The 15,749-nt window shown below is 38.2% G+C and overlaps 1 protein-coding gene and 2 long non-coding RNA genes across 6 annotated transcripts in view; 1 reads left to right on the top strand and 2 right to left on the bottom strand.

The window, feature by feature from the left end:
• The window catches only part of HNRNPLL (heterogeneous nuclear ribonucleoprotein L like), a 125,128-nt gene extending 117,720 nt beyond the window's left edge, over positions 1-7,408 (top strand). Inside the window, exons 14-17 of one of the 4 annotated variants that reach the window (XM_072409122.1) lie at positions 5,887-5,980; positions 6,453-6,509; positions 6,941-7,039; positions 7,152-7,408. The gene's annotated coding sequence lies outside the window, so the exon portion shown is untranslated. Of the gene's footprint in view, positions 1-5,886; positions 6,080-6,452; positions 6,514-6,940; positions 7,040-7,151 lie in introns of all 4 variants that reach the window. The other 3 variants (XM_072409123.1, XM_072409120.1, XM_072409121.1) reach the window with 3 other exon arrangements.
• LOC140330106 (uncharacterized) overlaps positions 1-15,749 on the bottom strand; it is a 690,842-nt gene that overhangs the window by 164,048 nt on the left and 511,045 nt on the right. The gene's annotated exons all lie outside the window — the stretch shown is intronic.
• LOC140329058 (uncharacterized) lies at positions 12,646-15,732 on the bottom strand. The gene is made up of 2 exons (XR_011920404.1): positions 15,496-15,732; positions 12,646-14,360 (listed from the first exon to the last, which is right to left on the bottom strand). It is a non-coding gene; the product is annotated as an uncharacterized lncRNA (long non-coding RNA).

The following is a 15,749-nucleotide window of genomic DNA, read 5'->3' as shown; positions in this document are numbered from 1 at the left end:
GCGGCCATCGATCGCGGATTACCGCGGTCCGGACTCGAGTGTGCGCGTACACTCGCATCACTGCCAGCCGGATTCCAGCCTTCACAATAGGGAGTACGATTCCCGATCGTTAATATGAATGCGCGAGCGATAATCCGATTCTGCTTGATGAATCAGGGGCATTATGTAACACACATGTCACATTTAACCTGGTTAATAAATGAGTATTTATCATCACAATTAAACCCTAATTGGGAACTGGTGAAATGTAATGTTGACCTTGTAGTTCAGAAGAAAGGACTTGTTAGGAGACAGTAATGTCTATATAGAATAATAAGGATATGTCACATATATGATTTTATACAGCAGTAATAATTCAAAGTATATTCCTATGCAAGAGTTAAATCACTACATCTAGATCACATCCAGTGTTTGATAGGTAAATTGCTTACCAGAAAACCATACAGTTCCATTTGGTCACAGGTTAATTGAAGTGTCCTTAAGATTATTTCCCCAGTTTCAAATGGGTTGCACCCTCTAAAAGCATAGTGATAGATATATATCCGTAAATATTGCTCTAAGCAATAATGATTATTTTATACTTTTAGGATGATAATTGCATATAATAATAAAAATATTGCAATAATATGCATATTAAATTTGGATATGGGAGGACGTCTCTACCCTAAATAATGCTGTGCTCTGGGTTTGGAGATTCTTTGGCACAGTATTCCTAAGATTAATACTAACAAAGTAGAATCTACTTGGAAAAAAATACCAAGTGTAAGTATAAGAATAAGTAAAATCATTGCAGTTAAGTGGCTAGAAAGTCGACTATTATTGGTTTAAAGTTTTTCCCTTACCTTAATAACGGTGTTGGGGATCAGACAATTGGTTTCGCAAAGTTCAGCCTAATCGGCTGTTCTTTTGAAGGAGGGAGGTCTGTGCAAATATTGATGATATTTTAAGGATTAATATGTTATATGTCCCATGGCCAAACTATAAATTATAAGTGGAATGGGAATTAATCCAGGGAATTGAACCTGGCATTGGAACAGAATTGGACATACAATCACACTCTGCAACTTCCATCTCTTGCCTTTGGACTTATTCATCCACATGGACTCCAAAACAACCTCTACTGCTGCCATTCTGAACTGCTATTTCACCAAGCCATCTTTGTGACTGACTCATCCTATCCCACTCCTGGAACTCAACAAGCTCATTAGCCTCAATACAACCCATATTACAGGACCTGCTCTCATGGACTGTTTGCCACATTGTTTAATGTACTCATATGGTTCACAATTTTCTGCTAAAATGTATTATTCACCCTGCACTCTCTTTGCTGCTTCTATTCCCTCCCCAGTCTAATAACTCGGGCAGGCTGATTCATCAAGCAAAATCGGAAGCTTGCTCACGCATTCGTATTCACAATCAAAAATCGAAAGCCTTCAATCCATTTATCAACCAAATTTTAGGCGCTGGTGTATTCGCGCGGAAGTTATTACCCAAAATGATCTTGCTGGAGACGTGCATCCCCGGCAGTTTGACTCTGGCAAGCTTGCATTAAAAGTCACTGTTCCCCTAAAAAAAAAAAAATTTCTAATGGCACACATCTTTCACTTAGACCTAAATAAAAATGTTTGGGCTGTTCAAATGTTTTAAACATTTATATTAGCTGAGAAAAAAGCATATTTTTACATGACCTAATATTTTCATGTTTAGAAAGAATTAACTGATTTCAGCTCTTTACACAGGCGCCTACCTAAACGCATCCGATGCCAGACCCGGGGATCTGCCTGGTAAGAAATTCCAGTGGGCTCTGGCAGGCAAAACCTCGCTTCCACCAAAGTCCAAAGCACACACGCAAGTTCTTGCTTCCTTCTATAGATATATATGTATATATACATGTGTGTGTGTGTGTGTGTATTATATATATATATATACTATATATATATATATATATATATACTATATTTTATCGCTTATATGACAACTGGGCGTTTAAGACGACCCCCAGCTTTTATAGTTAAAATTTAGGGTTTGTTGCACTTAAAAAAAAAAAAAAACAGTACCAAAGAAAATTTTTACTTTAAATAATAGAATTGTCCACCCTTCTATGTAAAGTAGTCGCACAGCGCCACCTAGTGGCTGATTTGTAAATCACAATATTCTATAACACGCATATAAATCTATACTGCATGGCTCACAGCGTTCACCCGAAGCTCTCGGACGGCTGACTCTTGCTAACCCGAGCCCGGATCTTCTCCCCGTTCAGGGGATTGGTAAGTACCCGGCGTAAAAGACGACCCCCGACTTTGGCAAAGATTTTGCGGGGTTAAAAAGTTGTCTTATACGCCGGAAAATACGGTATATATATATATATATATATATATATATATATATATATATACACACACACACATATATAGACACATATTTTTTTTATATACATCATTAATTAGAAATATTTTATTGAAAAATCTTCCACTCCTTTTTTTGTTTTTTCTTCAATAACTGTTTACTGGTGTACAAATCTAAAGGATCAGATCAATAAAGGATTATGGAATGTCAAACTGTAAAAAAAAAAAAACAAACAGCCAAATTTCAAGTACTGCGCACACCCAACTGCATGTTAATTTTCAACACCTGTGCACATAATGATGAGCATATATAAGGGTTTTGTCTAACTTGCTTTTCTCCTTTGTCTTAATTTTTTTTGGTCAAGGAGGAGCTGTTGTTTTGTTTGTTAGCCTAATCTATGTTGCTACATTTGATACTTTGCTTACCATTTACCACAATTGCTTCTTTTGTTTTTTGTACTTTGAATGTTTTTATCACCTTTTTGCTATTAAGAAGTCAATGTTAATGCTATGTTATTGTGTTTGTGGCCATATTGTTTCATTTCAATAATGTCTATAATACCACCTTTAAATGTTTGTCCTGCATAAATATTTTCTGATCCAGTTTTCCATCCTTGATAGGTCAAAATTGCATATTGGTTTGGTAAATATTTTTGGAATGAAGTATTTTTTGGGCCACTTTTGAAATAATTAGGCTTTATATGCAAGTGTGGGTTTACATGTGATTTTTTCGGGGGGGGTTTATTTTGTCATGTAAATTTAGTGGTATCTGTGTGTTCTCTATATTTTAATGTGACCTTTTAGCAAATAGGTTTATTTTGAATAAAGTTTTTGTCACAATTTTGTATATTTTTTTTGTGGGGTTTGTTTTTGTGATCTCCTTTACAATGTCCCTGGACCTCCAATTAAAACATTCTATTATGCTTGTTTTAAGCAGTTCCCCTCTATGATTTGTTTACCTGGCTAAAAACAGCACAATTGGCTTATTAAAACTCAGTGTGATGTAACCATGTATGTATGTGCGTGTTAACTGTTCTATTAGTTGAAAAAATTTCCAGAGAAGGATCCTCATTCCGGTAAGTTTTTCTTTTTAGGTGTATATTTGTTTCATGTGCACTCATGTATGTACATACATGCAAATATATGTATGCATTTATGTGTGTACATATACATAGAAAAGCGAAATTATAGGAAGAAATAGGCAATGAGGATTTTTTAGGCCATATTGCTTAACATGCTTCAAATTGAAAAGATTGCCTATTTCTTCCTATGATTTCTGATGTCATGGGCTTGGCGCCAAGCAACATTCATGAATGATATTGCTTCTGGTTTAAGGAGGAAACCCCCTTTATGTGCTTCTACTACCAAGCTGAGGTGAGTAAGTCAATATATAGTTGGGCAAGGTCTAACATGCAATCCAAACTGCATAAGCACCCTGAAAGGCTTGAAAAGCAAGAACATATGTTTGGCAAAACCAGTGTACAAACCAGGTTGTTAGTCCATAATTGCAAAAAGAAACCTAACAAAAAATAAATAAAAAAAGTATATTATTATGAAATAATATGTGCGTACGTTTGCGCAAAAAAAAAAAGCAGTTACATGCAGGTATTATTACGCATACAATGGACGTATGTGCAAATGCGTGGCGTAGGCACGTTTTTCAGTAGCCGGGAATAAACCCAGAGGTTTCATATCTGCGTTATCATCATGCAGTGCCCATCATTTGCAGAGAGGGACTTCTTTTTAGTTGCATAAGCATACATGTTTGTCTATGTCTGCACATTTAAATGTGTTTTTATGCATCATGCATGTTTGCACACTTAAATGTGTTTTATGCATCATGCATGTTTGCACATTTAAATGTGTTTTATGCATCATGCATGTTTGCACATTTAAATGTGTTTTTATGCATCATGCATGTTTGCACATTTAAATGTGTTTTATGCATCATGCATGTTTGCACATTTAAATGTGTGTTAAGGCTGCTTCTCATATCCCTCAGCCTAAGCACTCACTGTCTTTAATCCTTCAGATGTCCTAAACCCTTGTTTGTAACAACTTGAAATTTTGAGAATCCTACTAGCTACTACTCAACCACATTTCTTGGACGTTGTTGCTGTTTAAAAAGCAAGTGCATCTAGGAGACAAAAAGGCCCATTTATGACACCCCCCCCCCCCCCTCCCGGGCCACTTACCTAGCAAGGAGAATTGGGGTACCCCTAAATTTATAACTACATTTCAAGGAACCCCATTTTATTGGGAAGGGTGAGGTGCATAAACCAGAAAACCTGGTGTCAACCAGGGCCTGGGTGTCCACTTTTTCAATTAAGGACTACTATGTGCACTTGCTTTTGAAAAGTCATTCCCAATGTAGGATTTTTAATAGTGTTTTCAACTGGGATCCCCATATCTTCAAACGCTTAAAATCTGGTGGTCTGGGATTTTGGAGATATTTTGGGACTATTATCTATGAGGGTCCTCTGTGCTTGTACACAGAGTTGTAAGGCTGCAAGATATGACATGCAGAATTCCCACACACAGCCATCACTCTGTGCCCATGATGTCGTTACACATACACATACCCACAGAGTGGATATATTTTCCCAAGTAATTTTTTATATAGAAGCCACAGCACAGCTATAGAATGGGGGAGGGACAGCCTGTGTCCCCATCTCATTCTAGCTGTGCTGTTCTCACTGCCCAGCTCTTATCGGCAGCTGGAATCCTCTGCATGGATGACAGCTGAAAATAGAGCGTTCTCTATTGTTCTTTCAATGGATTAGAGGTGCAGATGAGAGCTGGGTAGAGGTCCACACACCTAACGTTGGCTGTTGACAACTATGTACATGCACATATTTTGATGTGTGTACATATGGTTTGTAAAAATCTTCATGATTCTACCACATTAAGCTCAATCAGAGGTAGATCATTTGTAGAGCACTAATTAGCCTCCTCGCTATCACAAGGCTGGAAATTATCTTTCTTTGTCCGGAGGACAGTGGAAGCCTTCTGGTAAAATGTCCTCTGGATAGCTAAGACCACAATCCTGATTTTGGTGAAGGCATATCATTCTACTGTCTCACATAGAAATTCCCGTGTTTTGTATTTATCCACTTTTTTTTTTTTTTTTTGCCCCCGTGTCAACAAAATAAATCTACATGTGCTGCATTATCTGACCTAATGCAGTGGTGCTTACATTTTGCCCCTAGATTGTATGTATGTATGTCTGGCACTTACTAATGCTTCACTAAAACCGGATAAACAGAGTTTACATCTAGGAGCACAATTGTTTTTACAATGGTTAAACTAGGATTAAGCTTAATGGGGTGGCAACCGGAAGCTTCTTAGTAATAGTAAAAGTATACCCATATATATCTACACACAATATTAACAATCAGTTTACAATTGCAACCAAACTATGTCAATTTGCAACCCAAAATATATCAATCAATCAGGTAATCAATCAATGATTTCTTTTTGTTTTTAAGAGGTGTTTGTTTGTTGTCAAAGTAACTCACATTTTGTTTCTCTTTTTCTTTAGACAATGATTCTGCGCCTGTATGACCTGCAGCGATCCATTTATGCCAAGTGCAGTATTGCGGGAAGGCTTGCAGACATGCTCTGGACCCCTGCAGGTATGCGCCCAACTGTCGCCCAAATTCAACCTACTTGGAGCGACCTCAAGTGGAGGAGGGTCAATTTGGTGCGTGAAGTGGGGGACCGCATCCTGTCTGGTATGTTTTGCATTCTTCGGCCGAGGCGATTGCCTGTAAGCTAACCTTAGAATCAACTTTTGTAACATATGTTGCAATTCAACACATTCTCACACTACTTTCACCATTTTTGGTTACAAATACCAAGAAAGATCTAGCAGGATTTCATACATCAAAAAAAGGGTCTTTCCAAGTTGTTGGCTAGCATGAAGAAAAATAGACATGAGTTGTTGTCCATAGTTGTACTGACAAATGTTTGGTCAGAATTTTTGGACATAGGCAAAAAGTATCATTTAGAAGTTCTGCATTAATCTATTTACCTTAACTAGCCTTACAAATCTACTTTAGTCCTGCCAACCCACTTTTACTTATGGTGTTCATTTTTTATCTACAGCTACTGGAGCGCCCTTGCCAGCACCTCCTCCACAGGACACAAGTTCCTCATCTGAATGCAAGTATTTCTCCATTTTAGATATTGTGAACATTCCTTTAAAACCATGAAAATAAAGTAGGGGGATACTTTATTAGGCCTAGCTCCATCAAGTATCATTAGGAGTGTACGACTAGCTCCATGTCTAGGCAGCTTTTAACAGAAGACAAAGGTTAAATGTCACTAAGCCACATATCTCCCTTGTGAAAACCCACAACCTTCACCTTCATTGCCAACAAACTGCATCACTTTAGTTCCATAGCCATAATTACCTTGGTCCCAGGAATAACATTTCTTTCTTGTTTGGCACGGTGTAAACAGCAAAACAGTCAGACGAGATGACATAATTTGAATTCTTTTAGCACTGTGCAAATTAAGAACTAGCTGTATATTCTACTGTTGCATTTGGTCAGTACTTACCTCTCTTTTTTGGTCTCCTTCCACAAACACAGCCAGTTCTACATTGAGGGAGGCAGCCAGCCCTCCTGAGGAGCTTCCAAAACCCCCACCGCCGCCACTCCAACCCCGGCGACATGGCAGACATCCTCCTGGTAAGTTTATATTTAGATTTGTTTGGTTTTTACAAGGACAGTACTTTTAAAAAAAATGTTTGGACCAAACTCTTCTGGTTAATATAATATTTGTTTTTCCTTCACCCGCCAGGAAGTAGACAGGATAGCCTGTACTGGCTGCACAGGAGGATGTCTGCCATGGAGCGCTGGTTCAGGATGGCCCCTTCTCTGAGTATGCCCAGGCGGTACAGATTTAAAAAAAAAAAAAAAAAAAATTTTGTATTTATGTTTTAAAAAAAGTTTGTTTAGATTGTTATATTTTTATATTTGTTGTTTTGTTTTGCACATTTAAAGTTATTGTGGGGAGAATAAAAAAAAAAAAAAAAAATTTGGTAAAACTAAAAGCCAGATCTTGTGAATGTTATTTTATTTTCTTTCAAGTGCACATTTAAAATCTGTTCCCAGCCTGGCCAATCCAATTCCATCCCTAAAAAAAACACAAAAAAGAAACCTTAGTTTTTACACAGTGGTTGTTTAAACCATAAAATATCGAACATGCTAGATAATGTTGGCCCAGGGATTCACTTAACAACAGAGATGGTCAACTCTGAACATGTAGGCATCCAAAGTGGCCGATTGTTGTTGGACCGATTCTATTAGATGGTGCATGGCCGCCAGATGTTGTTGGGTAAATTCTCGGTCCTGGCAATTTTGATTGAGGTTTTCATGTAGGAGCGTAATATATATATATATATATATATATATATATATATATATATATATTATAGAAAGATTGACGGTTGTTACTTAGCTTTTGGAAGGCTGAACACACACACACAAACCAAATTACCTGTATTGTCAATAACCTCCTCCTGTAGATGGTAATCTGTTAAATAAAGCACCAAAACAAATGAAATAGAGTGAGCTTGACTCTAACCCAAGTTAATTTGGATTGATTGGTTCACCACAAATCTAACCACAAAACATACCACTCCCAGAGGCAGTGACATCCTCATCATCCACATCACCCCGAGCACAGAGGGCAGGAGGGGACTGCTGCTTCTCAAGGCGTACTATTGTAAAAAAAATGTATTACACACATTGTTGATGCAAGTCAAAAGAAGGTAAAAATACACTAAAGAGGTCATTTTCAAAAAAATTATCTCATATTTCACCCTTTACATAAATAAGTAAAAACACAATCCTATTTTGTTCTCAATGCAAATGACCAAACTGTTGCAATCCCCAAAAAATGTAAAAATCAATTAACATTGGTAATTATGTAATGTAAAAGGATTGAACTTACATGGTTGCAAAGCATCGGAGTCATTCCAGTCATCCACCCCTACCACCGTTTCTGGCCCAATAAGTGACAACGCCAATCTTTCGTACTCCTTGAGACGCTGCACAAGATGTTCACGATAGGTCCCACTCCTTCCGGCCTCTGTGCCCAAGACCTTTTGATGTGTCTGAAGATGTCACTCAAATGTTTTACACACTGAGTAATGGTCTGTTGTGTACCGCCCACTGCATATTCACTCCTGGCAATTTCTTCCCAAAGTCCCTGCCTTACAGCATGGGAGGTCTGGGAGTGCAAGCCCCCACGGAGACGTGGAAAATGTTGTATGTAGGACTCCATAAGAGCTGCATTTTGCTCAGGAGTGAAGCTGTTTGCCTTGGAAGCAGAATGCCTGGTCCGGCTCAAACTGGCTGAGGGGCCAGGGGCCTAGATGTTACTTGGCCTGCTTCACAGAGCAACCTAGCTGGCCTGAGGGAGCTGCCTGTTGGTCTATGGACTGAAGACCCTGGGGTGGTGGTGGTGGTGTGTATTTGTGTAAGAGCTGAACCTTTATGTGACACTTTACAAAAACACATTGCCAAACTAGGGCAGAGTGCAATTTAGTGCAGATTTGGGCAAGCATTGCTTATGCAGCCAGAAAAGCATGAAAAATACAATCCAGCAGCATGTAGTTACCACTAAAGCATGATTAACCATGCTGCTTAACACATCCTAATAATGTAATTTATTTCTTTAGAGGGGGATAACATCCCTCTGCTGTGCTGCCAGGCCTCTGGAATGTCATATTCACAGACTACTGTACATTCGTGGATGATATTGCTTCTGATTAAAGGAGAAATCCACCTTTATGTTCCTCCACTCCCAAGCTGATGTGAGGAATTGAATATATAGTGGGCCAAGGTCTAAAATGGCATTGAAACCTTCAAAAACACCCAGGAAACTGTAGACTGGCTCAGTGCACAAATTAAGGGTGACGTGGTTTGAAAGGACTCCCTTCCTAAAATATATAGAGTGTCCAGGAGCCTCGTCATTCTTGGCACAGCCTAGCTTCCCTTAGTTTTTGCTGCAATTTTACCTTCCAGAAAGATGAAAGATCATGGATGACCTGGCGGGACAGGCAAAAACGCCTTTTGACATTCTGGTCATTGGTTTTAGAATCAAAAAAAAAAATTAGTTTGTTGGCACAAAGCAATGAAATATGTTTGGCACTAAGGTAAATTGTCCCTGGCATTTTTCTAAACAAAATTACTAATACGATTAGAATCATGTAAACACATTAATAAAGCATACTATCTGGTATGTAAGAGTGCTTTACCCTGCTTGTAAGCTTGGCAATCATTGTGGTTTGATGTTGTGCTTGGCAACCTGGAACTCCTTCCACCACCATTAGGTGTGTTAGAATGAGTATGCAACTCAGCTGGACAATTAATTGAAAACAGTTTGGACAGCAAGTTGTGTTTGTATAAAATACAGTTAAGATCAGACAGCACAGCACAATGACAATAAACCTATAACACTACCACAAATGAACAGAGGAGTTGTGTGGCAGCAAATCAACATGAGTGCAAATGTCAGAGTAATAAATATGTACATAATAGATTCAAAAACCAATATGTGACAATGTGACTTTGAATTGGACAAAGGCAAACCAGGGGTTCAAGTAGCAGTTTGAAGTGGAAACCATGCAGACATTTGTACTGAATATTAGTTTTAAAAAAATTACAAAACATTGCAGAAGATTTGCTAATTACATTGTCATTACAAACCAAGCACAACAACATTGCAGCAAAAGATGAAAATAACAATAATGAGGATTACAAAGTCACATCAATGCATACCATCCAAGCAAACTTAGACACGCCCCCCCCACAAACCAGTCCAGTTAAATAATAATAATGAAAATGCATATGTATTTATATGCATTTAAATGTATTTTGACATACATACACAAGTGAAATCACTAAATGTTTTTTGATACATCTTTGGCAACAATCTTTTTTTCAAATACTTGATTTCTTTCAAGCCAAACTACAATGAAATTTTAATTAGATCACAAATGCTTGGTGACAATTTTTTACAATTCATACTACTGTGTGATGACATATTTATGAAGTGCTTACTAGTATATATACAGCTTGATCTAAATTAGTTTGCAGTGTTGCAATGCAAACCAAAAAGTATGAAAACAGTGCAACAAATGTAACAATAAATTAATAATTTTGTGAATGAGTACCTAAAAAAACCTAAAAAAAGTAGCACTTACCCAAAAGAAGATGAAGCATTAAAGATTTAAATTGACCTTTAATGGACTGTAGATGCGCACAGAGAGCAAACGTATGCTATGACATCACCATTGACAGCTTAACAGATCCTCCTTAATCGTGCAGCTGAAAACTAATCACCTTAATTGGCAGAATCGCGACCCCTATTGCTCATTTATCAAAGCAGGAATCCAGCTGGCAAATGAAGGTGCGTGTACTCGGCTCTGGCCCGCGAAAAAACGGCTCGTACAGTGGCGCGTACATGTACGCGCGTCAAGTGTACGTGCATTTCATTGATAAATCAGGGCTTTTTAGTCAACAATTAGTAGGTCTTTGTCGGGTGACTAGTATAGTTACTTGATATAAACATACGTTACCTATTCCGGGCACAGTCTTACATGTATAGATTTGTCCCCCCATATTTATCTGTACATATTCATTTATTTAAATATTGGCATATATACTAACATTACTTCTTCACAGCACAGTATTAAAGCATACCTATGCTCACAAAATCAACCTTGGCTTATGGATAACATAAGCCAGAGTTATAATCATCTGAATACTTTTTTTTTCAGCTTGCTTTTATCTTTAAACATAAAAATGAGTTCTAGCCACACCCCCAGGTCTCTCCACCGCCTAGGCTTCGAGGTGCAATCTGGGGAATGCCATCCGTGGTGGGAGGGTTTCTAATCCACTCCCACTCACTCCCACTGCCCTAATTATGTAGATTTGCCATGGACTCTCATGTTACTTGAGTGCAACTGCTCCATCTGCAGCTGTTTCCTGCCTCTTTCAGCTTGTGAGCTCCTGTAGAGGGAGGGGAAGGGAGGGGGAGTGGGTGGAGAAAAGGGTCAGGAGAGGAAGGAAACCTGAACTTGCCAGTCACAAGCTGGCCACTTCTAAACACTTCAGAAATCACCACCAGGGAAGACTGACATTTTAGTGCAAGTAAGAATAGATTGAAAATTGAAAGAAAACTCAGTTTTTGAGTATAGTTCCTCTTTAACATGCAGAATATAGTCCCCACATACACATCTGCTTATCATTGGCAAACACTGTGCCTCTTCTTCATCTAAAAACTTCCACCCTCCCCCCGCCATACGAGGTACGGAGGTGCCCACAACCCTGGGCACCTCTGGTTGAGCCATGTCAGCACCAGCTCACCCCTGTCCATGTCCGACTTTCCAAATCGGGGCATCACTAGGAGGAGTTGGAGGGTTTCAACCCTCCTCCTTCATCTGCCCAGAGTAGTAGTAACATCCGTTAACTTTTTAATTTATGCCCTTTTCACAGGTCTTTACACTAGAAGTGGCTCTAATATCTTGACCCGAATTTGAAAATCCTTGATATGGACTAAAGGAAAAATTAGGTAATCCTTATTTATATGATTGTTTGGATCTACCCAGTCCCCTTCCCCAATACTATTCCCCAACCTACCCCACTTTATAATACCAACTGTAAGGCTACCTAATAAACCTCTATTTTAATGCAGACTCCAACAACAGGAGTATATTGATATGCTTTGAACTGGGATAGTCCGCCCAATATTCCATTCAGTACCCATTTAAAAGTTCTTATCTTCAAACTTTTGGAAGGATATTTCACACCCGCTATACTCAAAGCAACAACTGATGAACTAACCAATCAACGCAGATAAAGAAAGTCCAAGTCTTCAAAATATGTAGTACTTCTGATCAATATCCTCTCTAACAACTATTTCCAATTTTTAGCCATAAATAAGACAAACGGTAACTATTTCAGTCTCCGCATAATACTACATTCAACCACTGATAACTATTACTCTTCTTACCACACCAGCAACTAACATCTAGAGTGTATCAAGTAAGTTCAATTTCATTATGCTTATTAGCAATACAAGTACTGTTCCGCTGCACATCATCTAAATCCATTACACTGGGGAACGCATTTTTTATTAGCGTTAGATCTTACACTTGTTTTTTTTACTAATTTTTGGGTGGCGATTCCAGAAATGACCCCAGTTTTTTGCTATCACATCCAGTTTTTACGATGCAGGGTACTTTCTATTTTTGTCAAAAAACATACAATGAAAAATAATGAAATAACTTAAATATACTGTTTATTTAAATTTCTTTTGTTCATACAAAGGGTTTATTGTTACTCTCCGACATTTTTTTTTTACAGTAAAACATTTGAAAATTAATCAGGTAAGTGGTTAAGGTGAAAATGTATGCATATAGCTTTTCCTGGAGTGTTCAGTATTAGGACAATCCCGCTGGATGCTCCAACAATAGTTAGCCATCCCATCTACCCTGATACCGTCCATCAAACCATGGTTGAATCATGCACCTTGCTCATCACTGACTGCACCAAGGTTTTCAGAGAAGTTAGAAAGATGCAGAAAATGCACCTTGATGCTCATATTGCAACCAAGCATTTTGTAGCTCTCCAAGAGTTTCTGGACAATTTCTGTGTAAATATTTGCTCGTGTGTTTCCAAGAAAATCCTTGACAATGGCTTTGAATGATAACCAAGCATTCTTTTTGACTTCTGACATTGTCCTGATGAAATGTTCATCTTTGATGGGCTGCCGAATCCATGGACCATCAAACACACTGACCTTTATTTTTTTAAATGACAGGCTAGGAAATGCCAAAATGAGGTACTCAACAGTCTCCTTCAGTTGGCAAAGCATTAACAAACTGCTTTATCAGACCCAGTTTCATGCGCAGAGGCGGGAATATAATATTTTTATCAAAAAGTGGCTCATGTAGAATGTTTGGATCACCTGGTTTTAGGGCAGATCTTGGAGGCCAATGCTTGGTGTATCCGTGTTGCTGACCAAGAAGGAAGCATACCATTTTAAGGTCAACACAGATGACCCAATTGTATTGGTGATATTGCTTTATAACAACTCAATGGCTCTCTTTATGTCTGCATATTCTTCAGAGAAACTGAATAGCCAATTGGGACTGACACAATTGGGACACAATTGGGCCAATTGGGACTGACACTGACAAATATATTGCCATTCTGAAAGAGGACACACTTTAGGCCTCGCCCTTTGAGCTATCAATGAATAGTTGCCATTTAGTTGAGTTATAGATTGGAATTTCCAATTTCTCATTTAAACCAGGTATGTTATGGCAATGCACAAAGCCACTGTCAGTTCTAAAGTACTACAGAAATGCAATTTCTCTGGTTCGAAAGTATGATATCTTCGTTCCTTTTTCAAGTAAGTTTTTCTCATGCAGTCTTGATGCTAGGAGTTCTGAAGCCTTCTTCGATAGTGCCAAATCACTCAACCCATGGTGATCAAACCCCTCATGAACAGTCCTCAATTTCAAACTCTTCATCATTATTGTCACCTAGTTCATCACCATAATCATGTTCTTCAAAAGTGTAACGAAAACCAGTATTGGGATTTCATCTGAATGAGCCACTGGGCATTTAGCCAATGGTAGACTAGTATACTCTGTTAAATTTATTTTTCTTGTTATATCCTGAAGTTTTCACCATACAAAAGTAACAGTCACTGAAATAGTCTTCTGGCTCTCGCCAAACTTTAGATATACCAAATGGCATCCTATTACGTGTTCCCTTTGTCCACATCCGTAAACCACACACTGCACACCTTTTGAGGGGCCCGAGACTTATCTTGATCACCAAGTTTACCTTTGAAATATGCCAAATAGGCTTGCTCTACAAATGTGCTGATGGTCGCCCTTTGACTGGGAATAGTGAAACTACCACAGATATAAAAAAATGAATCAGGGTTGTTTAGGCACTTACGAGAAACAGCAGAGCCAGACATGATCTGAAAGAAAGGAAATACGTGTGTAAGTAGGAAAATAAATTTTGCTTATTCACTGCATAGAGCAGCGCACAACCTCTGACCATACTGTCTTGCGTGTTAATGAATAGCCTATACAAATCCACACTACAGTAATCACATTTTATAAGCGTTAGAGAAAATAACCTGACAAGATAGAAAAAAATGAAGAACACTAACTGCACTTTCAAAATAAGCATACGTAATTTAGTGTAAATAAGTCTAAAAATTAAAGTCAACAAAACGTGTTTAAAATTGTTCCTCAGTGTTATTCTTTATTTGTTATGTTCAAATTGGTATCATTTTTTGAATCTGTACATCCTTATGTGAAAAATTGATTTTGTGTATATATTTCAGCTAACACCCCAAGTCTCAGAATCCCCTGAGGAAGCCAGAGTGTGAAATGAGACCTCCTATGGCCTTCATTTAAAAGGCCATAGGAGCAGCAGCAGTGATGTTGTGTGTTTATTTTATTGCATGTTACATACAGCGTCCAGAGGCGATTTTCTACCCCTGCTGCCTCAAAAGTATTCCTATGCTTCCTGTAAATACTTAAAGGCTTGTGCAAGGTTTGTAAGTAGTCTTTAAAAAGCAATTTCAATTTGCAAAACAAGTGATAAAAATTAACTACTCTCCTAGGGTTTGGTAGCTGCTTGCAAATGCCTGAAAAAACCTGGCAGTGATAACCTGTCACTGTTTCCAGGCACCTAGTATTTGACAATAGTCTCCTGAGTGGTGGAAAACACAGTGGTAGAATGCCCTGGGATTTTGCACCTGGAATGATTTAGTTTATGCAAACTGAACATTTGACTGGGCTTTGAAATAAATACCAGTACATTTACAATAAATAAAATAGTTGTGTACTTCTTTTGATGTGAAATACCTGAAGTAATCCTATTTTTTTGAAATAAGACCTGCAGCAATATTGACCTACAGCAATGTTTCATCCATTCAGTTTTACCAGTATTTCTATAAATACGTTCCATAGAATAATTTCCATTGATTTTCTATACCAGGTAAATGCCCCCAGTAACTATTATTAATAGTATGATTTTTAGAAAGCACCAACATATCGCACAGCACTGTTCATTAAATAGGGTTGCAAGTAACAGATACAAACCATGACAAATGAGGAGGAGACCTCAATCTAAGAGTAGCAGCTGGACAGCACAGTACAGATAAGCTTTGTTTCGGGTTACCAACAGCCTGCAGGTCGTTTAATAATTCATATCCTTTTCACTGTGCCTTTATTACTGAAATAAGCAGACAGCAATGACCTGGCAAATACTATGCCAAGCAGGGAGGCAGATATAAAAAATCGCAGGCACACCCTCCCCAGCATTGTTCTCTCCTTCTCTCCTCAAGCTTCCGTGT

The sequence above is a fragment of the Pyxicephalus adspersus genome, chromosome 4 (assembly GCF_032062135.1).
Source record: "Pyxicephalus adspersus chromosome 4, UCB_Pads_2.0, whole genome shotgun sequence".
NCBI classification, from domain to species: Eukaryota; Metazoa; Chordata; class Amphibia; order Anura; family Pyxicephalidae; genus Pyxicephalus; species Pyxicephalus adspersus.
Note: the sequence above shows the minus strand (reverse complement) of the source record. Positions and strands in the feature narration are given on the sequence as shown.